At 41.5% G+C, this 27,642-nt stretch overlaps 1 pseudogene; it reads left to right on the forward strand.

The window, feature by feature from the left end:
- Positions 1-18,653: 18,653 nt before the first annotated feature.
- On the forward strand, positions 18,654-19,591 carry LOC121495091 (annotated as a pseudogene).
- The last annotated feature ends 8,051 nt before the right edge of the window (positions 19,592-27,642 follow it).

The following is a 27,642-nucleotide window of genomic DNA, read 5'->3' on the forward strand; positions in this document are numbered from 1 at the left end:
ACTGCATGCAAGCACAGAGACCATTTACAATGTGCATAACATTCTGTGCATGAATTTGTATAAAACTGTATGAATATTTCTGTGTGCATAATATAGAAACATTAGTTTTAAAAGAAGCTAAGAGCTTATGGAACAAAGGGTAGCAATGAGAATGAGACTAGCTTAGGCATGGAGCTGTGTCAAACAATTGCCTGAAACACAATGACAATCTAAAACTGATTTTATAGAGAGGTATAAAATACTATTAATGTAATGACATTGACATGGGTCACTAATGGGAGATTAAAGTGCTAAAGACTTGAAATCAGGGGAGCTGACTGGCTCAGTTGGGAGAGAATGTGGCTCTTGATCTTGAGGTTGTGAGTTCAAGCCCAAAGTTGGGGTAGGTATTACTTTTTAAAAACATAAACTTAGAAATAAAAGAATATAACAAAAAGTCTTTTTTTAAATGGGTAGGGAAAAAAATAAATAAAAGTGGGTAGGAAGCATTATCTAAAGTTACGATTTCATCTTATATAAAGAAATATTAGTTCTATTTGTTTAGGAATAAAAGGTGAATGTTAGTCAAACGATAAAGAAGAACACCTTCCAAATGATGGCTGCAGGTGACGTGACTTGGAGAAATAGATCAAATCACAAAAAGCCTAAAAGTACAATGAGGAATAATAGAAATGTGAAGGCAGTTTGGAAATATGTATAAATGGTGATTTATTTATTCAAAAGATGCAGAACCTTCTACACTTAAATGTGCAAGAGGGGGGAGGAAAAGACCACATGATAAGTTTGAGCACACAAAATACATTAACTTTCCTACTACCCTCTAATACATCTGTATATACATAAAGGAACTGAAGATCAAACAGCAAAGTTAGTGGGAAAATTCCAATTCTTAGATTTGAAAAAATGTAATAAAAAATAGTAATATAAACACTCCACCAAACAAAAGCACAGAACTGGCACAGACAATTTGCAGCAGAGAAAGCAAACATCTAAGAAACCCACAAATATACTTATGCTCATCAGTAAGAAAATAATTGCAACATTAAGCTTTTTTTAGTATATTGCTTTTCACCTACACATGTTTTTTAAAAAAATTGATTGAAATACCCAGCTTGAAAAAGAACACCGTGAAATGTATGTCTCATGACCCATGGTCTGGATCTTTCTCATCAGTATGGGAACATACTCCATTTTTTCTGGCTTAAAAAGAACAAAAGGAAAGACCTCAATTGACTGCATGGCCCTTGTAGCTAATAGCCTATATCTCTATTCCCCTTAATAGCAAATATCTTAGACTCATGTTCTACTCCTATTGAGACCACTTGCTGCCACCCATCACCACTATTCCATTAACACTAGTCAACCCTCAACAGTTTCCCCTGAATGGCTGATTTAAATGTTTACTTTTCTTTTTAGGATCATAAATAAATGATTCATTAGTTAGTCAAACAAGCCAACAGCTACAGTGATGTCCTGGTGCTGGGCTAGGCTGGACTGGCTCTCAGGTGGCTTCAGGTAAATGTTCTCACCCTTCCACTATCTCTGGCCCTTTCCTGCACTACCTGTTGGGTTTTTGGACTCACCTGCATGGGGGTCTCTGTGGGGAAGTCCAAATTCTTCCCTCCATGGTTGATGATGGACACTGATGCTCTGCTTTCCAACAATACAGCAGGAGTCTCCTAGCTAGACTTAGGACTCCAGAAGAAATACCAGTGTTCCATTCAGCCCAAGGTTGTACCTGCTGAGGGACAACAGCAAAAGAGATATTAACAGCTTCTCATCTGCTCTTTAGGCATATTTCCTTCCTGTTTCTCCAACCCCTGGGCACATCATTCCCTATGGGACATTGTTCTGCACAGATGGACTTTTTTTCCTGTAGTTTCCTGTTCCCAAGAGACCAGCTTATGAGTCAAGTGAATCCAGTTCTTACTGTCGCCTGAACTCACCTGCCTCCCACAGAGCTGATCTCCTAGCATCTTATTTCCAATCCTGAGTTAAAGATTTCTCCAAATCTAAAAGTGAAGAGCTTTTCTTCACTAGGCTCCTTGGGTCTCACCCAAATGTTGACTCATGGTAGGAAAAGCCCTAGTATCTCCAGAAGATTGTCTCAAGAACCCCGGGGTCACAGAAAGGATGGGAGTGCCTGAGCCAACAGAGTTTTCAAGCGTTGGAGCAAAGAAACCAATACAGTCAGTGAGCCCAGAAGAGGGCTCTCAGCTCAGTTTGCCATCAGCCATGAAATGTAGCAGGATCTGATGACCGGTCTCCCAGTGAGGACCTTGCAAATGGCAAAAACACAAAGATCCTCCACCTTCCCCTGGGAGGGGTGGCTTGGGTGGGCACCGAAAGAGTCTGCAGAGTTTGGTGCACACAAAAGTGAAGACTGCTTTTCCCTAAGGGTGCACTGAAGAGTGGGACTAAGGATCTTTCAGCTTCAGGGCTGGAGATCAGGGTACAGCCATTTTTATTTTCATCCTCTAAAGAGGGAGGGAAATCATCAAGGAACAAAAGCCACATAGAGCAACTAGAAGCAGCTTACACTGAGCCTCCTGGCAAGGGACAATGCAACTCTGCCCTGGCAAAGATACCTGAGAATTAGCAGAGCAGGTCCCTCCCTCAGAAGACAAGCTTAAACATCAGGCAAATGTCAAATTTACAGATCATACAGAATTGAAAAATTCCAGAAGGGAGAAAAAATGGGTAGGAAATATCAGAAAGGGAGACAGAACATGGAAGACTCCTAACTCTGAGAAACAAACTAGGGGTGGTGGAAGGGGAGGAGGATGGGGGGTGGAGGTGACTGGGTGGCGGGCACTGAGGGGGGCACTTGACAGGATGAGCACTGGGTGTTATTCTGTATGTTGGCAAATTGAACACCAATAAAAAATAATTTAAAAAAAAAAAAGAAAAATTCCAGCGCCACAGGAAAACAATATAGTATTTGAGGTTTTTTCTCATGATTCTTTTATCTCTCAGATTAAAATTTTCCTTTTTTTCTTTTTTTCCCTTTCAACAAGTTTCTTATTTAATCAACTTTTTGTCTTTAATCCTTTTTTTAGTTTTCATTTTTACATTTACATTTTATAGGTATAGTCTTCATTTGTGGTTTCCTTTCACTATATTCAATGTTATTTTTGTAAATACATCAGTTTTCCATTCTTTACACATGGGGGGGATTTAGTGTCTTCTAACAAACAGACCAAAACACACCCAGGACCAATTGGATCACCTTGTTTTGTCCACCTGGAAGATTATATTCACTCTATTTTCCCTTTTTTTCTTTATTTTATTTTTCTTTTTTTGTTTCAGAGCTCACTACATTTGTCTAGTGTATATTTCACTAACATGGTGGTTGATATTTTTTATTTTGTTCTCTCATTCATCCATTCTTCTCTGGGCAAAATGACTAGAAGGAGGAATTCACAACAAAAGAAAGAACGAGAGGTAATACTCTCTGCCACAGATCTAATTGATATGTATATAAGTAAAATATCAGATCTGGATTTCAGGATAACAATTATAAAATTACTACCTAGGCTTGAAAAAAAGCATAAAAGACACTAGGGAATTTGTTAGTGCAGATATAAAATCTAATCAGGCAGAAATTAAAAATACTTTAGGAGAGATGCAGTCTAAAATGGATGCTCTAACAGCAAGGGTAGATGAGACAGAAGAGAGAGTCAGTGACATAGAAGACAAGTGATTGGAAAGGAAGGAAGCTGAGGAAAAGAGAAAAAACCAACTAATGGACCATGAGGAGAGGCTTCAAGAAATCAGCAATACCATAAAGCTAAACAATATTAGAATTATTGGGGTCCCAGAGGATAAGAGAGAGAGAGAGAGAAGGCGAGAAGGCCAGAAGGTATATTTGAGCAAATCACAGCTGAGAACTTCCCTAATCTGGGGAAGGAAAGAGGTATTCAAGTGCAGCAGGCACAGAGACCCTCTCCCAAAATCAGTAAAAATACATCAACACCCCAACATATAATAATGAAGCTTTCAAATTCCAGAGAGAAACAGAAAATCCTGAAAGCTTGAGACAAGAGGTTCTTAACCTACAGAGGTAAGATCATTAGACTGGCAGCAGACCTATCCACAGAGACCTGGCAGGCTAAAAAGGGCTGACATGATATATTCAGGGTAGTAAATGAGAAAAACATGAACCCAAGAATAATTTATCCAACAAGGCTGTCATTCAGAATGGAAGGAGAGATAAAGAGTTTCTAGGACAAACAGAAACTAAAAGAACTGTGATCACTAAACCAGCCCTGCAAGAAATATTAAAGGGACTCCTGTAAGCAAAGAGGGAGCCCAAAATTAACATAGATCAGAAAGAAACAAACTACAGAAACAGGACCATTATAGGTAATACATAAGCACTAAACTCTTATCTTTCAATAGTTACTCTAAATGTAAATGGGTGTTATTCTATATGTTGGCAAACTGAACATCAATAAAAAATAAATTTATAAAATAAATAATAAATAATAAAACTTGAATCCCTAAATAAATAAATAAATAAATAAATAAATGTAAATGGGCTAAAATCTCAATCAAAAGACAAAGCTATCAGGATTTTTAAAAACAAGACTTACCATATGCTGTCTACAAGAGACTCATTTAAGACCTAAGACAAACATTATATGGTCTCATTCATTTGGGGAATATAAAAGTGAAAGGGTGAAAGGGAATAAAGGGGAAAGGAGAAAAAATGAGTGGGAAATATCAGAAAGGGAGACAGAACATGAAAGACTCTGAACTCTGGGAAACGAACTAAAGGTGGTGGAAGGGGAGGTGGGCAGGGCGTGGGGGTGACTGGGTGATGGACACTGAGGTGGGCACTTGATGGGATGAGCACTGGGTGTTATTTTATATGTTGGCAAATTGAACACCAATAAAAAAATAAAAATAAAAATAAAAAGATGAATGGATAAAGGTGTGGTATATGTATACAATGGAATATTACTCAGCCATTAGAAACGACAAATACCCACCATTTTGCTTCAATGTGGATGGAACTGGAGGGTATTATGCTGAGTGAAATAAGTCAATAGGAAAAGGACAAACATTATATGGTCTCATTCATTTGGGGAATATAAAAATTAGTGAAAGGGAATAAAGGGGAAGGAGAGAAAATGACTGAAAATATCAGTGAGGGTGACAAAACATGAGAGACACCTAACTCTGGGAAACAAACAAAGGGTAGTGGAAGGGGGGGGTAAATGGGGGGTTGGGGTGACTGGCTGATGGGCATGGGGGGGCCACTTGGCAGGATGTATGCTATATGTTAGCAAATTGAACTCCAATTAAAAATTTTTAATATAAAAATAAAAATTAGAAAATAAAATAATATAAATTTTATAAAAGACTAGAAGTGCTAGCCTCAGCAATCAGACGACAAAAAGAAATGAAAGGCATTCAAGTTGGCAAAGAAGTCAAACTCTCACTCTTCACAGATGACATGATAAATTATGTTGAAAACTCAAAGGCTCCACCCCAAAATTGCTAGAACTCAGACAGCAATTCAACAATTTAGTATGATATAAAATCAATTCACAGAAATCAGTTGCATTCCTATACCTTAATAATTAGACCAAAGAAAGAGCAATTAAGGAATTGATCCCACTTACAATTGCATCAAAAACCATAAGATACCTAGGAATAAACCTAACCAAAGAGGTAAATAATCTATACTCTATAAACTAGAAAACACTAATAAAAGAAATTGAGGAAGACACAAAGAAATGGAAAAACAGTCCATGCTCATGGATTGGAAGAGCAAATATTGTTAAAATGTCTATGCTACCAAAAGCAAACTATACATTCAATGCAATCCCTATCAAAATACTATCAGCATTTTTAATGGAGCTGGAACAAATAGTCCCAAAATCTTTATGGAACCAGAAAAGACCCGAAATCGACAGAGGAATGTTGAAAAAGAAAACTAATGCTGGTGGCATCACAGTGCCAGATTTCAAGCCATATTACAAAGTTGTGATCATCAAGACAGCATGGTACTGGCACAAAAACAGACACACAGATCAATGGAACAGAATAGAGAGCCCAGAAGTGGACCCTCAACTTTATGGTCAACTAATCTTCCACAAAGCAGCAAAGAATATCCAATGGGGGAAAAAAAGACAGTCTTCAATAAAAGGCAGTCTTTTCAGTATTGGGAAAATTGGACAGCCACATGCTGAAGAATGAAACTGGACTATTTCCTTACATCATACACTATTTTCTTACACCATACAGATACTCAAAATGATTGAAAGATCTAAATGTGAGACCAGAATCCACCAAAATCCTAGAGTAGACATAGGCAGCAACCACTTTGACCTTGGCCACAGCAAATTCTTGCTAGACACATCTCCAACAGCAAGGGAAATAAAAGAAAAAATGAAGTATTGGGACTTTGTCAAGATTAAAATCTTCTGCATATCAAAGGAAACATTCAACAAAACTAAAAGGCAACCTATGGATTGGGAGGAGATATTTGCAAATATCATATAAGATACAAGCTAGTATTCAAGATCTATAAAGAACTTATCAAACTCAACACACACACAAAAACAAAGAATCCAGTCAAAAATGGGCAGAAGACATGAACAGACATTTCTCCAAAGAAGTCATACAAATGGCCAACAGATACATGAAAAAAAATGCTCCATAGCACTTAGCCTCAGGGAAATACAAATCAAAACCACAATGAGATACCACCTCATACCAGTCAGAATGGCTAAAATTAACAAGATAGGAAACAACAAATGTTCATGATGATGTAGAGAAAGGGGAACCTTATTACACTGTTAGTGGGAATATAAGCTAGTACATCCACTCTGGAAAACAGTATGGAAGTTCCTCAAAAAGTTAAAAATAAAGCTATCCTATGACCTAGAAATTGCACTTCTGGGTCTTTACCCCAAAGAAAAAGTGTAGTTATCCAGAGGGGTACCTGCACCCCCTATGTCCATAGCAGCAATGTCCACAATAGCTAAACTGTGGAAGGAGCCCAGATGTCCTTCAACAGATGAATGGATAAAGTAGATGTGGTGTATATATAATGGAATATTACTCAGCCATTAGAAAGGATGAATATTTACCACTTACATCAACGTGGATAGAACTGGAGGGTATTATACTAAGTGAAATAAGTCAATCAGAGAAAGACAATTATCATATGGTTTCACTCATATGTGGAATATAAGAAACAATGCAAAGGATCATAGGGTAAGGGAGGGAAAAACTAAATGGCAAGTCATCAGAGAGTGAGAAAAACTATGAAAGACTCTCTAGGAAACAAACTGAGGGTTGCTGGAGGAGAGGTCAGTGCGGGAATGGGGTAACTGGGTGACGGGCATTAAAGAGGGCATGTGATGTGATAAGAACTGGGTGTTTGATGCAACTAATGAAATTATTGAACACTACGTCTTTTTTTTTTTTAATTAACTTTTATTGGTGTTTAATTTACCAACATACAGAAAAACACCCAGTGCTCATCCCGACAGGTGTCCACCTCAGTGCCCGTCACCCATTCCCCTCCAACACCCGCCCTCCTCCCCTTCCACCACCCCTAGTTCGTTTCCCCGAGTTAGGAGTCTTTATGTTCTGTCTCCCTTCCTGATATTTCCCAACATTTCTTTTCCCTTCCTTTATATTCCCTTTCACTATTATTCATATTCCCCAAATGAATGAGAACATACACTGTTTGTCCTTCTCCGATTGACTTATTTCACTCAGCATAATACCCTCCAGTTCCATCCACGTTGAAGCAAATGGTGGGTATTTGTCGTTTCTAATTGCTGAGTAATATTCCATTGTATACATAAACCACATCTTCTTTATCCATTCATCTTTCGATGGACACCGAGGCTCCTTCCACAGTTTGGCTATTGTGGCCATTGCTGATAGAAACATCGGGGTGCAGGTGTCCCGACGTTTCATTGCATCTGAATCTTTGGGGTAAATCCCCAACAGTGCAATTGCTGGGTCGTAGGGCAGGTCTATTTTTAACTCTTTGAGGAACCTCCACACAGTTTTCCAGAGTGGCTGCACCAGTTCACATTCCCACCAACAGTGCAAGAGGGTTCCCTTTTCTCCGCATCCTCTCCAACATTTGTTGTTTCCTGCCTTGTTAATTTTCCCCATTCTCACTGGTGTGAGGTGGTATCTCATTGTGGTTTTGATTTGTATTTCCCTGATGGCAAGTGATGCAGAGCATTTTCTCATGTGCATGTTGGCCATGTCCATGTCTTCCTCTGTGAGATTTCTCTTCATGTCTTTTGCCCATTTCATGATTGGATTGTTTGTTTCTTTGGTGTTGAGTTTAATAAGTTCTTTATAGATTTTGGAAACTAGCCCTTTATCTGATATGTCATTTGCAAATATCTTCTCCCATTCTGTAGGTTGTCTTTTAGTTTTGTTGACTGTATCCTTTGCTGTGCAAAAGCTTCTTATCTTGATGAAGTCCCAATAGTTCATTTTTGCTTTTGTTTCTTTTGCCTTCGTGGATGTATCTTGCAAGAAGTTACTGTGGCCAAGTTCAAAAAGGGTGTTGCCTGTGTTCTCCTCTAGGATTTTGATGGAATCTTGTCTCACATTTAGATCTCTCATCCATTTTGAGTTTATCTTTGTGTATGGTGAAAGAGAGTGGTCCAGTTTCATTCTTCTGCATGTGGATGTCCAATTTTCCCAGCACCATTTATTGAAGAGACTGTCTTTCTTCCAATGGATAGTCTTTCCTCCTTTATCGAATATTAGATGGCCGTACATTTCAGGGTCCACTTCTGGGTTCTCTATTCTGTTCCATTGATCTATGTGTCTGTTTTTGTGCCAGTACCACACTGTCTTGATGACCACAGCTTTGTAATACAACCTGAAATCTGGCATTGTGATGCCCCCAGCTAAGGTTTTCTTTTTTAAAATTCCCCTGGCTATTCGGGGTCTTTTCTGATTCCACACAAATCTTAAAATAATTTGTTCTAACTCTCTGAAGAAAGTCCATGGTATTTTGATAGGGATTGCATTAAACGTATAAATTGCCCTGGGTAACATTGACATTTTTACAATATTAATTCTGCCAATCCATGAGCATGGAATATTTTTCCATCTCTTTGTGTCTTCCTCAATTTCTTTCAGAAGTGTTCTATAGTTTTTAGGGTATAGATCTTTTACCTCTTTGGTTAGGTTTATTCCTAGGTATCTTATGCTTTTGGGTGCAATTGTAAATGGGATTGACTCCTTAATTTCTCTTTCTTCAGTCTCATTGTTAGTGTATAGAAATGCCATTGATTTCTGGGCATTGATTTTGTATCCTGCCACGCTACCAAATTGCTGTATGAGTTCTAGCAATCTGGGGGTGGAGGCTTTTGGGTTTTCTATGTAGAGTATCATGTCATCGGCGAAGAGGGAGAGTCTGACTTCTTCTTTGCCAATTTGAATGCCTTTAATGTCTTTTTGTTGTCTGATTGCTGAGGCGAGGACTTCCAGAACTATGTTGAACAGCAGTGGTGAGAGTGGACATCCCTGTCTTGTTCCTGATCTTAGGGGAAAGGCTCCCAGTGCTTCCCCATTGAGAATGATATTTGCTGTGGGCTTTTCGTAGATGGCTTTTAAGATGTCGAGGAAAGTTACCTCTATCCCAACACTCTGAAGGGTTTTGATCAGGAATGGATGCTGTATTTTGTCAAATGCTTTCTCTGCATCTAATGAGAGTATCATATGGTTCTTGGTTTTTCTCTTGCTGATATGATGAATCACATTGATGGTTTTACGAGTGTTGAACCAGCCTTGTGTCCCAGGGATAAATCCTACTTGGTCATGGTGAATAATTTTCTTAATGTGTTGTTGGATCCTATTGGCTAGTATCTTGTTGAGAATTTTTGCATCCATGTTCATCAGGGATATTGGTCTGTAATTCTCCTTTTTGGTGGGGTCTTTGTCTGGTTTCGGAATTAAGGTGATGCTGGCCTCATAGAACGAATTTGGAAGTACTCCATCTCTTTCTATCTTTCCAAACAGCTTTAGTAGAATAGGTATGATTTCTTCTTTAAACGTTTGATAGAATTCCCCTGGGAAGCCATCTGGCCCTGGACTCTTGTGTCTTGGGAGGTTTTTGATGACTGCTTCAATTTCCTCCCTGGTTATTGGCCTGTTCAGGTTTTCTATTTCTTCCTGCTCCAGTTTTGGTAGTTTGTGGCTTTCCAGGAATGCGTCCATTTCTTCTAGATTTCCTAATTTATTGGCGTACAGCTGTTCATAATATGTTTTTAAAATCGTTTGTATTTCCTTGGTGTTGGTAGTGATGTCCCCTTTCTCATTCATGATTTTATTAATTTGAGTCTTCTCTCTCTTCTTTTTAATAAGGTTGGCTAATGGTTTATCTATCTTATTAATTCTTTCAAAGAACCAACTCCTGGTTCTGTTGATCTGTTCCACAGTTCTTTTGGTCTCGATATCATTGAGTTCTGCTCGAATTTTAATTAACTCTCTTCTTCTGCTGGGGGTGGGGTCTATTTGTTGCTTTTTCTCTAGTTCCTTTATGTGTAAGGTGAGCTTTTGAATTTGAGATCTTTCCAGTTTTTGAATGTATGCTTGTATTGCGATGTATTTCCCCCTCAGGACTGCTTTTGCTGCATCCCAAAGATTTTGAACGGTTGTATCTTCATTTTCATTAGTTTCCATGAATCTTTTTAATTCTTCCTTAATTTCCTGGTTGACCTTTTAATCTTTTAGCAGGATGGTCCTTAACCTCCACGTGTTTGTGGTCCTTCCATATTTCTTGTTGTGATTAAGTTCTAATTTCAAGGCATTATGGTCTGAGAATATACAGGGGACTATCCCGATCTTTTGGTATCGGTTCAGACCCGATTTGTGACCCAGTATGTGGTCTATTCTGGAGAAAGTTCCATGTGCACTTGAGAAGAATGTGTATTCAGTTGAGTTTGGATGTAAAGTTCTGTAGATATCTGTGAAATCCATCTGGTCCAGTGTATCATTTAAAGCTCTCGTTTCTTTGGAGATATTATGCTTAGAAGACCTATCCAGGGTAGAAAGAGCTAGATTGAAGTCACCAAGTATAAGTGTATTATTATCAAGGTATTTCTTGAGTTTGGTTATTAATTGGTTTAAATATTTGGCAGCTCCCACATTCGGGGCATATATATTGAGGATTGTTAAGTCCTCTTGTTGGATAGATCCTTTGAGTATGAGATAGTGTCCCTCTTCATCTCTCACTATAGTCTTCGGGGTAAATTTTAATTTATCTGATATAAGGATGGCAACCCCTGCTTTCTTTTGAGGACCATTTGAATGGTAAATGGTTCTCCAACCTTTTATTTTCAGGTTGTAGGTGTCCTTCTGTCTAAAATGAGTCTCTTGTAGACAGCAAATAGATGGGTCCTGCTTTTTTATCCAGTCTGAAACCCTGCGCCTTTTGATGGGGTCATTAAGCCCGTTCACATTCAGAGTTACTATTGATAGATATGAGTTTAGTGTCATCATATCTATTCAGTCCTTGTTTTTGTGGATTGTTCCACTGAACTTCTTCTTAAATGGGAATTTTAAGAGTCCCCCTTAAAATTTCTTGCAGAGCTGGTTTGGAGGTTACATATTCTTTCAGTTCCTGCCTGTCTTGGAAGCTCTTTATCTCTCCTTCCATTTTGAATGAAAGCCTTGCGGGGTAAAGTATTCTTGGTTGCATGTTCTTTTCACTTAGGACCCTGAATATATCCTGCCAGCCCTTTCTGGCCTGCCAGGTCTCTGTGGAGAGGTCTGCTGTTACCCTAATATTCCTCCCCATAAAAGTCAGGGACTTTTTTTCTCTTGCTGCTTTAAGGATCTTCTCCTTATCTTTGGAATTTGCAAGCTTCACTATTAAATGTCGAGGTGTTGAACGGTTTTTGTTGATTTTAGGGGGGGATCTCTCTATTTCCTGGATCTGAATGCCTGTTTCCCTTCCCAGATTTGGAAAGTTTTCAGCTAGGATTTGTTCAAATACATATTCTGGCCCTCTGTCCCTTTCCGCGCCCTCGGGAACCCCAATTAAACGTAGGTTTTTCTTCCTCAGGCTATCATTTATTTCCCTTAATCTATCCTCATGGTCTTTTAATTGCCTGTCTCTTTTTTCCTCAGTTTCCCTCTTTGCCATCAACTTGTCTTCTATGTCACTCACTCGTTCTTCCACCTCGTCAAGCCTCGTCGTTAGGACTTCTAGCTTGGATTGCATCTCATTTAATTGATTTTTAATTTCTGCCTGATTAGATCTAAATTCTGCAGTCATGAAGTCTCTTGAGTCCTTTATGGTTTTTTCTAGAGCCACCAGTAGCTGTAAAATAGTGCTTCTGAATTGGCTTTCTGACATTGAATTGTAATCCATATTTTGTAACTCTGTGGGAGAGTGGGCTGTTTCTGATTCTTTTTTTTGAGGGGTTTTCCTTCTAGTCATTTTGCTCAGTGCAGAGTGGCCAAAAACAAGTTGTATTGGGAAAAGGAGAAAAAGAGAGAGAAGGAAAGAAAAGAGAAAAAGAAAAAAGAGAAAGAAGAAAAAAATAGGGGAAAAAGAAGAAAAAGAAAGAAAAAGAAAGAAAGGAGAAAAAAGAAAAAAGGGGGGGTGGGGGAAGCAATCAGAAATCAAGAAGAAAGAGAGAAAAAAAAAGCGCAAAACAAAACAAAACAAAAAAAACAAAAACAAAAACAAAAAAACAAAAAACAAAAAAAAAAACCACGGGGGAGTATCTTCCGATTCTGTGTAGTTTAAGTCCCTTGACTTCCCTTGGAACTGGTCCGTCTCGCTGGTCTTCTGGGGGAGGGGCCTGCTGTGCTGATTCTCAGGTGTTGGCACTTGGGGGAGCTGCTCTGCCCCTGCCTGGTGCAGGGCTCGGTGGGGGTTGTTGACCCCGTGAGGCCCCGGGAGGAAGCCACAGTGGCGGGGGCAGCTCTGGGACCCTGGATCCAGCCCCCGCAGTAGCTCCGGGGCTCTCCGTCTGCAGGGCCTGGGGGCTCCGGGGCGGGGCCGCTGATCTGCTCAGTTCCAGGCAGGAGCGTCCTTGCTGTCCTGGGCCCTCCCGGCCTCTGCCTGTCCCGGGGGAGGCCGGATCCTGGGCTGTGTTCCGGCGCCCTGTGCTCCGGGGCCTGCGCTGTTGGATTCGCGCTCCCGGCGGTGCAGCCCCCTCCGCGGAGCCGCCGCCTGAGCCTCTCCGAGCTGTTCCCGGAGCCGCGCAGCCCCCTCCGCGCGGAGCTTCTTCCTCTGCGCGAGCCGCCGCCGCTGAGCTGTTCCCGGAGCCGCGCAGCCCCCTCCGCGGAGCCGCCGCCCGAGCCCCTCCGAGCTGTTCCCGGAGCCGCGCAGCCCCCTCCGCGCGGAGCTTCTTCCTCCGCCCGAGCCGCCGCCGCTGAGCTGTTCCCGGAGCCCCGCAGCCCCCTCCGCGGAGCCGCCGCCCGAGCCCCTCCGAGCTGCTCCCGGGGCCGCGCAGCCCCCTCCGCGGAGCTTCTTCCTCCGCCCGAGCCGCCGCCGCTGAGCTGTTCCCGGAGCCCCGCAGCCCCCTCCGCGGAGCCGCCGCCCGAGCCCCTCCGAGCTGCTCCGGGTCCCGCCGAGCGCTGCAGCCCTTAGGGAGCTCGGCGCATCTCCCGGGGCGCAGTTCCTCTGTTACTGTCCCCGGGAGCCCGAGGGCGTCCCCGCCTTTCTGGGGATCCTGCTCCAATTCCCCGGGAGGCCTTTCCGCGGGGAAGGTTGGTGCAGCTCCTGCTCCTCCGGGCCGGGGCTCTCCTGTCCTGGGGACACTCGCCCCGGCCTCAGCCCGGCTCCTCGCGGGGCCCCTCCCCCTTGGAGGCCTTTTGTGTCTTTATTTCTTTTTCCCCGTCTTCCTACCTTGATAGAAGCGCGAACTCTTCTCACTGGAGCGTTCCAGCTGGTCTCTCTTTAAATCTCAGGCCGAATTCGTAGGTTTTCAGGATGATTGGATGGTTTTCTAGGTAATTTGCTGAGGACAGGTGACCTGGAGACCCTACTCCGCCGCCATCTTGCCCCTCCCTGAACACTACGTCTGACGCTAATGATGTACTATATGTGGGATAATTTAATTTAAATTAAAAAAGAAAATAATAGTAAAACCATAAAAGGGGGGACAAGGAACCTAAAAAAAGATACTGTATTATCCTATTTATATGAGGTAACTAGAGTAGTCAGATTCATAGAGACAGAAAGGATAATAGTGATTACCAGGGCCTGTGGGCAGAGAATGGGGAGTTGTTGTTTTTTTTAACAATGACAGCGTTTCAGTTTTGCAAAATAAAGCTGTTCTGTGGATGAATGTGGCTGATGGTTACACAACAGTGTGAATGTACTTACTATCACAGAAATGTACACTTCAAAATGAATGAGATGGTAAATTTTATTATGAGTATTTTGTGAAAATTTTAAATTGAAGGAAGAATAAGTCAAACACAGATCCTTTTACCTGTGTAAATCTGGAAGAATGGATGGAAAATTTTTATTGTGGGACCCCTGGGTGACTCAGCGGTTGAGCATCTGCCTTTGGCTCAGGGCATGATCCAGGGATCCAGGATCAAGTCCTGCATCAGGCTTCTTGCAGGAAGCCTGCTTCTCCCTCTGCTTATCTCTCCCTCTGTGTGTGTGTGTGTGTGTGTGTGTGTGTGTGTGTGTGTGTGTGATGACTACATAAATAAATAAACAATCTTTAAAAAAAGAAAATTTTGATTGTTATAATACAGATATCTACAGTGTTTTTTTTAATTTGTATCTCCAGATTACTTGGATTTGGGAATTATCAAATTCACATATAAAATTAGAAATCTAAGACATTAAAAATGAACATTTTTTAAAAGTATTTTTTTCACTCAGCATAATACCCTCCAGTTCTATTCATGTTGAAGCAAATGGTGAATATTTGTCATTTCTAATGGTTCTTTAATATTCCGTTGTATACATAAACCACATCTTCTTTATCCATTCATCTTTTGATGGACACCGAGGCTCCTTCCACAGTTTGGCTATTGTGGACATTGCTGCTATAAACATTGGGGTGCAGGTGTCCTGCCGTTTCACTGCATACAGTTTTCACTGTATCTTTGGGGTAAATCCCCAGCAGTGGAGGTGGGCTGACTGGGTGACGGGCACTGAGGGGAGCACTTGACAGGGTGAGCACTCGGTGTCATGCTATATGTTGGCAAATCGAACTCCAACAAAAAAATACAAAAAAAATACAAAAAAAATAAAAAATAAATAAAATGAATCTCTTGTAGGCAGCAAAAAAAGTATATTTTTTAAATTTTTACTTAAATTCCTGTTAGTTATTCTAAATCTAACTATCTTTCTTCTATGCTAGTCTCCACACATTTTTTATTACAACTGAATAGATTAGAAGAATAATAATCAAAATAACTATATGGACATCTTGCTATCTGAAATCAAATTGTTCTTACCATTCAAAATTGAAGAACTGAGTAGATCTGGATAATAAGGGGTTATTTGTTTTTAAGATTTTATTTTTAAGTGATATCTACACCCAATATGGGGCCCAAACTTACAACCCTGAGATCAAGAGTTGCATGCTCTTCCAACTAAGCAAGCAAGGCACTCCTATTTGTTTTTTTTTTTAATCATCTTCATTAGGAGACTTATGTTGAAGTTCTTGAATATTTATGAGTAAAATTATATCCTATCTGGGAATTGCTTTAAAATAATCCTCTTGTGGTGACTAGGAGTAGAGTGGCCTGGTTACTGAGGAAATAAGACAGGCCATGGGCTAATAATTATTGAAGCTCAATGATGAGTACATGGATGGGAGTTCATTAGTATCTTCTCTCTATTTCTGTATGTGTTTGGATATTCCATAATTAAAAAGGTTTTTAATGGTCCCAGTGGGAGGGGATACATTCTTCTGACATCAAAGATAGCCCCAAGAGGACACAATTGACTGAAATTTTTCCATTTTGATTACAATCCCCAGATTCCTAGCAGTTATCCTGCCCCAAGATTACAACAACAGAAAATTTTATTTAAGAGGAAGCTATGAAAATTCAGCATGGAGTTCAATAAACCTTGTCCCTCAACTTCAGTCCATAAGTCTGAGGAAAGACAGAAAACTTCTTGTGCCTCCCAGAACCATCACCCTGATCCAGGGATCCATGCCTGATGCCATCTTCCTGATGTGGAAGGCATAACTGCTGCCTCCACCCTTCACCTGCCTGGGAAGGCAGGATTCCCAAAACACATCCTGTAGATGGCTCCATCTTAGTGGGAAGAGCAACACAGCACATTCTTGGGAAATGAAATGAGAGGGAGGAAAAGCAGTTTCCCTATCTGCACAGCCAAGGGTAAGGAAACAGAAAGCCTATACATTCGAAATGATTCAATAATATTGAAGTGTCCAACTGGCAAACCAAGCAGGAATCCTCAGGTTTAACAGCACCTTCTTCTCTATTAGCGTGTACTTCATCCTGTGCTTGTTCCAACATTTCCACAGCCCTCCCTCTCCTCACAGGAATTGTCCTAGTTCTCTCCCGGTGGTTTTGGGCTTCCCCTAACACCATACCCAGTGCCCAGTCTCCCTCTGCTCACCCTACTGGCACTTGTACAACAGAGGGACCATACTCCTCACAGACTCACACACTCAACAAGCATTACAGCCACTCTATTGTCTCTGCCATGTGCATGAATGATGGCAACCCTCTCATTCCACTTGTTTCTGTAGAGATGAAAAGAGACCGCTCAGAAAAGGTCATCATGGTTCCCGCACCTTGGAAGAGTTCATAAATATTAGTTACTGTTGTGTTACTTAAAACTCTTCAATGAGTTTCCAAATGTACTTGATATAAAATATATAATCTTTAATATCATTTTCTGAGCACCTTCAATGAGCCAGCCCCTGGTCTGTGTATGTTACATTTTCCTACAATTTTGAATACGCTATTTTTCCCATTGTGTACCTGTTTATTGCTGGAACTAGAGAAGAAAAGGATACATGTTTGTTTTTAAATCTCGTCTTATCAGAATGACTTCTTAGTTGTAACAGCTTTCCAGCTGATTTTATGTAACTGATTACATCATCTGAGAAATGTGATCAATTTACTTTTGCCTAAGACATAAACCTTGCTTTTTCTCATTGCTTTTTCTCTGGTTGTATTGGTTTGAATGGCATAGTAAAAGGCAGGCATACTTGTCTTCTCTGTGAACTTCTTGAGGATTCCTCAAATATTTTCATGTCAGGATTGATATTAGCTGATCATCAAGGGATCCATTTTATCATAGTTAAGAAATACCTGTTTTTGGTGTCCTCAGACCTGTTCTTATGTAGTATATCTAGCATTTAAAAAGATCCTCTTAGGAGCAGCTGGATGACTCAAATGGTTAAGCATCTGCCTTCAGATCAAATAGTGATCCTGGAATCCTGGGATGCAGCCCCACAATGGGCTCCCTACTGGGGGGGGTTCTGCTACTCCTTCTCCCCCCCCCACCCCACTCATGCTCCCTCTCTCACTCATTCTATCTTTCTGTCTCTCAAATAAATAAATAAAATCTTCTTAAAAATAAAAAGATCCTATTATATTTGAAAGATATTTTTCTATTCATTGGCTCTATAATGATGAATAAATTACCAATATGAAATGCTGGTTGCTTTCTAGGGTTGAGTGCTACCTGGTAATGGTATTTGGTTTGCTTGATCAATTGCTGAATATATTTTATTGCTATTGTCTTTGGCCTTTTTCCTAATATGCTAAAGAGATTAATCTGTGATTTTTGTTATATTGCTCCTATCATAGAAAACTGTTGGTTTCTGTACCATGATTGAAATGGCTTTAGAAAACTCACTGGGACATTTATTTTTACATGCCTCCAAATAATTTTCATTTATTGTAAATACATTTTGTGAGATTTCCAAGTAATTTGAAGGTTTCAGTAATTTGGCATCATGTCTTTCTGGGAGGTAAAGTTAGTTGATGGCTCAATTTCTTTGATGATTGGTCCATTATACATTTTATTTTATTTATTATTTTGAGACAGAGAGAGAGAGGCAGAGGAGAGGGGCAATGGGAGAGGTAGAGTCTTAAGCAGGCTCCATGCTGAGCCCCACTCTATCTCACGATCCTGAGATCATGACCTGAGCCGAAATCAAGAGTTGGGCACTTAAACAACTGAGCTACCCAGGCGCCCCAGTCCATTAAACATTTTGAATGGTCAAGTGAGCAGCAAATATCATGACATTATCATAGCTTATGGAAATTATAAATAAATCCAAACACTTTTTATTTTGCATTATTAAAATGATAATAAAAACTATTCTTTTATTATAAAGAAAATATTCTTTTACTATATTTAAAAGTAAAGTATGAATTAATTCAAAGATATCTAAGAAAGCTAAGGTTAGGTGATCAGGTGTCAGTACAGTTGAACAACTGAGGTCAGCTCTGAGTGCAAAATCAGCTTTTGCATATAGGTTTTCCAGATGGTGGTGGCAACACAGGGGAATTTGACAGCATCTGGAAACCCCAAAATGACAAACAAGAGAGAAGAAACCATTAAGCAAATAATTCTCTCCTCAACATCAGGCTCAAGGTAAAGATGATTATGTTTCTGAGTTGTTTGTTGGTCATTGACTTAGTCTTGCTTCTTGTGTTCTTGACAGACACTCTTTTACATGGAATTGAGAAACCACTCAGGGCTTCCAGTGTTTCTCCTCCTGGGATTTTCTGAGAAGCCGGAACTTCAGTCTGTTCTCTTTGGGCTGTTCCTGTCTTTGTACCTGGTCACTGTCTTTGGGAACCTGCTCATCATCCTGGCCATCAGCTCAGACTCCCACCTCCACACCCCTATGTACTTCTTCCTCTCCAACCTGTCCTTTTCAGATATCTGTTTCACCTCAACCACCATCCCAAAAATGTTGCTGAGCATCCAGACTCAGAACAAAGTCATTACCTATGCAGGCTGTATCACACAGATGTATTTTTCACAGTTTTTGGACTTTTGGACAATTTACTTCTGACTGCAATGGCCTATGACCGTTTTGTGGCTGTCTGTCATCCCCTGCACTACACAGTCATCATGAATCCTCAGCTCTGTGCCCAGTTACTCGCCCTGACCTGGCTCATCAGTGTTCTGGGGGCCCTTCCTGAGAGTTTAACCATGTTGCGGCTCTCCTTCTGTGCAGTCGTTGAAATCCCACACTATTTCTGTGAACTCCCTGAAGTCCTAAAGCTTGCCTGCTCTAACACCTTCACCAATAATGTCGTATTATATATTGTGACAGGCGTTATGGGCTTTTTTCCTCTCGCTGGGATCCTTTTCTCTTATTCTCGAATTGTCTCTTCTGTATTGAAGATCTCAACAGTGGGAGGAAAGTATAAAGCATTCTCCACCTGTGGGTCTCACCTCTCCGTGGTCTCCTTATTCTATGGAACCTGTCTGGGGGTCTACCTCAGTTCCACCTGGACACATGCTTCTGAGACAGGGATGTTCGCCTCAGTCCTGTATACCGTGGTCACTCCCATGATGAACCCCTTCATCTACAGCCTGAGGAACAGAGACATGAAGAGGGCTCTGAGAAAGCTTCTCTGTAGCATGTCATCCTCCCAATGACAACAAGAATGACCCTGTCCCTGGACAAGTGTGATCAAGGACAACGGAACAGGGTACTTAATAATGTGGACTCTGAAATTTCCCTGACTGGGTTCAAACACTGGTGCCACCTTCAATAGAGGATGATCTTGAGAAAAATGCTCAACCTCCATGCACTTCCACTTCTCCATGGTCCTAAAACAATGCATGACTCAGGCGGGTGACAAAAGGATTAAATAGAATAATATGGTAAAGCTCCAGCACAGAGAATGCAAATGGCAAGTCCTAAGTAAATTTCAGCTATTGTTACAGAAAAAGAGATAATTTTTTATGATGTTCCAGTTTTTTGTTCCTGTACTATTAAGCTAGTTTGTCTTCCTATACGCTGTCCTCCATTATGACTAAGTCATAAAGCTCAGTGCCCCTAGGAAGAAAGAGATTTTGATGTAGGCAGAATTTCTCAACTTTGGCATTATCAATATTTGGGGCTGGATGATTCCTTGCTATGGAAGCTGTCCTGTGCATTGTAGCATGTTTAGCAGTATCTCAGGCCTCTAAACACTGCGTGCCAGTAGCATTACCAGCCAAGCAGCAACAATTTAAAATGCCTCCATATATGCCCAAATGTTCCATTGGGATCAAACCACCCCCCACTTGAGAACCACAGAGGAGTGTCTTCCTCTTTTTCTTTCAAATTTTTAATTTAAATTCTAGTTAGTTAACATATGGTGCAATATGGATTTCTAGCCCATTTTCCACCCACATCCTTCCATCAACCCTCAGTTTGCTCTCTCTTTTAATATTTTATTTATTTATTTTAGAAAGAGAGAGTATGAGCAGGAGGAAGGGCAAAGGGAGAAGGAGAGAATTTCAAGCAGACTCTACACCAAGGATGGAGCCCAATGCAGGGCTCAATCTCATGATCCTGAGATCAGGGCCCAAGAAGAAACCAAGATTTGGAGACTCAACCAACTGAGACTATCCTTAAGAGTCTCTTATGATTTGTTTTCCTCTCTCTTTTTTCTTTTTTCCCTTCCCATATGTTCATCTGTTTCATTTCTTAACTTCCACATATGAGTGAAATCGTATGGTATTTCTCTTTCTCTGATTGATTTACTTTGCTTAGCATAATACCATCCAGCTCCATCCACATCATTGCAAAAGGCAAGATGTCATTCTTTTTTATGGCCGAGTAATATTCCATTGGATACATATATTACATCTTCTTCACCCATTCATCAGCCGACAGGCATTTGGGCTCTCCTCATAGTTTGGCTATTGTTGATAAAGCTGCTATAAACATTGGGGTACGTGTTCCCTTTTGAATCTATATTTTTGTATCCTTTAGGTAAATGACTAGTAGTGCAATTGCTGGATCATAGGATAGTTCTATTTTTAACTTTTTAAAAAAGATTTTATTTATTTATTTGACAAAGAAACAGAGATAGTGAGAGAGAACACAAGCAGGGAGGAGAGGGAGAGCATGTGGGGCTCAATCCCAGGACCCTGGGATCATGACTTGAGCTGAAGGCAGACACTTAACTGACTGAGCCACCCAAGTGCCCCTATTTTTAACTTTTTGAGGAAGCTTCATTCTGTTTTCCAGAGGGCTATACCAGCTTGCATTCCGACAAACAGGGCAAGAGGGTTCCCTTTCTCTGCAGCCTCAACAACACCTGTTGTTTCTTGTGTTGATGATTTTAGCCATTTTGACAAGTATGAAGTGGTATCTTATCATGATTTTGATATGCATTTCCTTGATAATGAGGGATGTTGAGGATCTTTTCATGTGTCTGTTAGCCATCTGGATGTCTTCCTTGGAAAAATGTCTATTTATGTCTTCTGTCCATTTCTTAAGTGGATTATTTGGGTTTGGGGTGTTGAGTTTGGTAAGTTCCTTATAGATTTTGGATACTAGTCCTTTATCAAATATGTCATTTGCAAATATCTTCTACCATTCTGTAGATTGCCTTTTAGTTTTGTCAAATGTTTCCTTTGCTATGCAGAAGCTTTTTATCTTGATGAAGTCCCAATACTTCATTTTTGCTTGTTTCCCTTGCCTTTGGAGATGTTTCAAGTAAGAAGTTATTCTAGCTAAGGTCAAAGAGATTGCTGCTTGTGTTCTCCTCTAGGATATAGACGATTTCCTGTTTCACTTTAGGTCTTTCAAGAGGACTGTCTTCCAAAGAGGAAGACAACATATGAAAAAATTCCAGCTGCAAGATCCCAAGGGAGTATCCTAAAGGCTAAAAAGAAATAAATGTGGCTTATATCTCTCATATCTTGTTCAGAAATCTTGGAAATTATGGTCACATAGTTTGGCCCTGCATAAAATGGGGTTGCTGTAGCAGAAGTGGAATGTCTATGCAATGTGATCAACCTGAGAGGGACAATAGGTTTTAATCTCAGCCTCCTTGGCTCTTATGAGGCTCCATTGGTCACATATAAGGGTCACAAGATTTCCAAAGACACAAAGGGAGGCAAAGAAGGCTGAGCTGAACATCCTCAGGTTGGAAGCTAGCCCCTGTGTTGAGAGGCCAGATAATGCCACACAATGTCTGCTGTGGACAGCCTAGTCAAGAAACAGATGGACTCATGATGACAAAGGTTGTGCAGGGCTGGAAGGGGCTGAAATGAGGCTGAATCATCATGAAAGGACCACAGAGGTGGCCCACACCAAGAGAGCACAGCAGTGGTTCATTCGTCCTGATGTTAGCAACAGCTACCATGAGAAGCCCAGTGTGGGCTGCCACTGCCTGCGGCAGTTCAATGACTCTCACTTTCCAGTTGTTATCACCATTACAATTATTGTGTGGCAGTGAGCTGACATCTAGAGGGACCAGACTTTTTCTACTGTGGTAAGATAAATGCAGCACAAAATTTACTATTATAATCAGTTTAGAGTGTATCACCAAGGGCATTACATATATTCACAATATTGTGCCATCACCACTGTCTAGTTTCAGGGCATTTTCATCACCCCAAGAAAGACCTTTCATCCATGAGCAGCCACTCCCCACTTCCTTCCCTCCTTCACCCCAGTCCTTAGGAACCACAGATTTGCTTTCTGTCTCTGTGCTTGGCCTGTTCTGCATATTTCATGTAAGTGAAATCACAAAATATACAACGTGGATATACGAATCAGTCTGGATTCTTTCACTCACCATAATGTTGTCAAGGTTCAGCCATGTTATAGCTTGATTCAATGCTTCATTCTTTTTCATGGCTGATGAATGGGTAAACTAAATGTGCTGTATTCACAGGTTAGGATCAGACTTTCATATACCAGAGAAAACTCTGTTCTCTTCCCCCAACACTTGGAATGACCTTGAAAATGAATTGTTTTTATTCATGTTAACCAATTGTTCCCCCAAAGACTTTTATAGACAATCCTGCCTTCCTATGGTTCAGGCAGTTCTGATCTCAGTCTCTTTCCATTTTGACATCCATCATTCCTATAATTAGATTTGCAGCAACATACTCAGGCAAGACAACTCCAAGATGGTCTCCAGTGATCCTCACCACCTTATATTCATGCACACACACCATGAACTCCTCTCCCACACTGAATAGGGCTGACCTGTGAAACAAATAGGATATGACAGAAATGGCAGTGTGACTTCCATAGATAGATTGCAAATGGCATTAAAGCTTTGCCCTTTACCTTACCCTGCATTGCTCTGTCTCTGAGGGAAGCTAGTGGCCATGTTGTGAGGACAATCAATCAGCTCTAGGAGAAGTGCAAATGGTCAGGAGCTGAGGCTTCCTGCCAACAGCTAGAAGCAGATCCTCCTGCCCAAACCGGGGTTTCCAGTGTTGGCAGTACCAGCCAACATTCAAACTGCAAGGCCATGACAGACCTCAGACCAGAACTTCCAGTGAAACAGCTCCTAAAAACCTGACAAAAAGAAGCAATGTTGAATAATAAATGTTGATTGGTATTTTAAGCTGCTTACTCTGGGAATTGTTTTTACATATATATGTAAACATATATGTGTATGTGTATTTTATGAGAGAGAGCATGTGTGAGAGAGAGCAGGGATGAGGAGGAGGAGGGAGAGAGAATCTTAAGCAGACTCCATCCATGCTCAGCACCAAGCCCAACGCAAGGCTCAATCTCACCACCCTGAGATCACAACCTAAGCCAAAATCAAAAATCAGTTGCTTAACCAACTGAGCCACCCATGTGCCCCTTGGGGACTCTTTTATGCATCAAGAGAAAACTAATACAAGGGAATCTCCAATATCTCAAATAGCAACATAGGAATCTCAAGTCTTTCTTTTCCATGATTACCATGTCATCATTTTCAGGATTCACTCTACTTAATTAACATATAAGAGATATTCAGTACCCAAGATGGAAGTATCTCCTTGGGAGTTTGCTCAGATGCTTTGACTGAGAAGAGGGATGCAGCCCACTCCCTCTGTCTGTGCCCACCCCCTCTGGCTCACCCTGATGTGTCCACAATGGTGCACACCTTCATGTCAGCCAAGTCCTCTTGCAGTGTCTGGTACATCCACACTGGTCTTCACAAAAACAGAGTACACACCCAAAAAAGTGTAAATATGCCGACTTAACATAGCATAAAGATGGAAAGAACTTAGCTCTCAAGTGGGAAAATTCCCCTCATAATTCTCCCAATGTGCAACAGAGCATAGCAATTCCTGGTGAGAATATTCCCTTCTTCCATAGAGCATTAAAGCAGAGCCTGGATTCTGTCTCTAAAATGAAAATTTTAAAATCTGTAAATTTATCATGGAATATATTTTATGCTACTGTAGTGATTCATTCCTCAGATATTGTCTAAAGATTTATCCACAAGGAATAATTTCCCCTTCCCACTCCAGATGCTCCTCACTCCATTTCATTCACTAACGATAACATTATGTTTGTGCCTAAGCCACCTCGAGTCTGCAACGGTTGCTCTTAAATTGCAGTACATAAGGCTGAAATCTGTATTTCAGATGTGAGATAGTAAGAGTATACTGTAAGTTGTCCAGGGGCATCTGGCTGGCTCACTTGGAAGAGCATGAACTCTTGTTCTCTGGGTTAACTTTGGGCCCCACCGTGGGTGTAGAAATTACTTAAAAATAAAATCTTAAAAAAAAAAAAACTTGTCCGGGACAAATTCTTGGTTGACATAACCTGTAATTGCTAGTGTTTTTAGCAGATCTACCACATTCATAGTAATGTGGAGATCACTAAGGCTCTTGATATTTCCCACATGAGCTAAGATCAAGTTGGAGCCCTGGGCGGGGGGTTGGAGGTGGACGGAGATAGAGGTGGGGAATTTTGGTTTGAGATACTCCCAAACGGAAAACCAGAGGAAAGACTGCCTGGTTGCGTGGTAGGGAACCCAAGTAGGAAACGCAGATCTGGGGCGGGGGGTGGAGGAGGGACTTCGTGGGGAAACAAGCCCAGAATCTCTGGGGGTAAACGCGTTGGGGATGCAGCGCAAACGTGCAAATGTGCATGTCCTGCGCGGAGAGGAAGCGGGGCTTGGCGAGGACACACAGACTTCGCCACCCACTGCAGAGCCACGAGGAAAGGTCACCTGCGGGGCTGGGGGGTACCTCCAGGTGCTGAGCCACGAGGCCCCTGCAGGGGAATGATTCAGCACTATGTGGAGGGGAGGCCAAGAAAAGAAACAAAGGTGAAAGTGTGTGGCTGAGTCAGCGAGCGCCCTGGGGCCCCGAGGGCAGCTGATAGAAGAATAAAGCAAAAAGAAGAAGAAGGAGAAGGAGAAGGAAGGAAAGAAGAAGAAGAAGGAAGAAGAAGAAGAAGAAGAGAAAAGAAGAGAAGAAGAAGAAGAAGAAGAAGAAGAAGAAGAAGAAGAAGAAGAAGAAGAAGAAGAAGAAAGAAGAAAAGGAAGAAGAAAGAAGAAGAAGAAGAAGAAGAAGAAGAAGAAGAAGAAGAAGAAGAAGAAGAAGAAGAAGAAGAAGAAGAAGAAGAAGAAGAAGAAGAAGAAGAAGAAGGGGAAAGGAAAGAAGAAAAGAAGAAAGCAAAGGAAAGCGACTAGGGAAAGGCGCGCCTCCACCCACAGGAAGATGCAGCCACTGGAGATGCTGCGCCTGAACCAGGAGGAAACACAAGGACGACTCCACCTCCAGGGACACTCTGAGCTGCAGGGAAAGTCAAAAAGGAAAAGTCTGGCTACCACGGAAAGGCTTCCGGCGGAGAATTGATGCCGGTTGCCTGGACGCAAGCAGGCACCGCTTACATTTTGTACCTCCAGGACCCTGCTTTCCTTTTTTTTTTTTTTTTTTAAGATTTTATTTATTTATTCACGAGAGACACAGAGAGAGAGAGGGTCAGAGACACAGGCAGAGGGAGAAGCAGGCTCCACACAGGGAGCCGGACGCAACTCGATCCCAGGACTCCAAGATCAAGCCCTGGGCCAAAGGCAGGTGCCAAACCACTGAGCTATACAGGGATCCCTGACCCTGCTTTCCTAATCCTGGTCCTGCCCTGCATGGGGCCATCCCTGAGCTGAACGGAAGACATGGGGAAATAGAGAGGAAACTGGTTTGCACCTGAGCTTCTGGAAACCTAAGGCATCAGAGGGGAAAGACTAGCTGAGCCGCTGGCAAATTACAGAGGGCACCCAAGAAAATAGTGCTCGTCTGGGCTGCCCGGGAGACCGAGAGGTACCCGTTCCTGAACACACAGGCATGGGAAAATTCACTCGATTCAGACCTGCACATTGAGTAGTTACTGGCTCACCTGGGCATCTTCCAGTCAAGGCCAGAGCTGAAATTACCACATGCAGCTCTCTTACTCCTGACCCTCTGGCCTCCCACTTACCCCGGAACAGAGAATGACTCCTCTTACCAGTTAGGGAGAAGGGACCAGGCTTACACAGCCTACCCCTTCCTCTCTCCTCCCACACCCTGGTCAAGGCTGCCACAATTTAATCCAGGAAGTCTGTGCTCTTTGCACTAGGCTTTGGTAGTCCAGAAGGGCTATTCCCAGGTATCTGAGTAAGAGAATTGCTTGTCAGGCTGTTGAGTCATTAGCACAAGAACCAAAGGACAGCCCTTAGTTGGGTCTCCACTCAGCACTCTCCTATAGCTAAGACTTGAAGTTGTTTTTTTTTTTTTTAAGACTTTATTTATTTATTTATTTGGGAGAGAGAGAGGCTTCTGCCTTTGATAGACAAAGAAATTCCATGTCAAATGTTGAAGAAATGTTCATGAAAGAAGACAGTGAAGGTCAGGCTCATGGAGAAAAGAATGCCATGACTTAGGGGCCATGGGATGGCATACACATATCTGACACCCAAGATGCTCCCAAGAGGACAAACCTAGCAGAAGAGAAATTCTTTTCCATTTTGGCTCCCTCACCCATGGGAAACAAGTTGCTCAGAGAACAGAGTAATAACAGCACAATTAATTTAATGAGAATTGTCAGAATCCAAACTCTGAGGACCTATAAATAGTAAATATGCTCCTCCTCCCCCATCTACAGCTCAACTGTCCTGGAAAGAGGGACTTCAGTTGCACCATTTCAGAGAACAGGTGCCTAATGCCACCTACCTGCCCTTCCTGAAGCTGAGTTGAATATCTATCCCCCAGGGAATATAAAGAACTAGAGGTGCCCCAGTGTCATCAGAGTGTCTGCTGTGGGGACTGAGTGTCTGTCCTCATTCAGAGGATGAATTTTGGCTGGTACAAATGGGGATAACACACTGGTAAGGGTCCACTTAATGGAAACTTTCTACACAACCCCATCCCTGTGTCCCTCAATTTCTCTTCCTCTCAGCTTTTTAGGAGCCATTACAAGCACCTCTGTTCTCCTCTATCAAAGATGCTCCTATATTCCTTCATCTGGAAAATCTTCATTTATTCATTCAAGCAAGAAACGTTCCCTAAGATTCCACAGTTAGCACTTACAAATCCATTCATACATCTTCTGATCTGTTAAGCTACTTAATGTTCTGTGCCTTAGTTTCCACATTTGAAAAATTAGGAGACTAATAGTAGCCACTTCAGAAGGTTAACATGAGGATTAAATTAAAGAAGATAATGCTCAAGAGGGTTTTTTTATTGTCTCTATCACCTGCTGAGCATCT

The sequence above is a fragment of the Vulpes lagopus genome, chromosome 7 (assembly GCF_018345385.1).
Source record: "Vulpes lagopus strain Blue_001 chromosome 7, ASM1834538v1, whole genome shotgun sequence".
NCBI classification, from domain to species: domain Eukaryota; kingdom Metazoa; phylum Chordata; class Mammalia; order Carnivora; family Canidae; genus Vulpes; species Vulpes lagopus.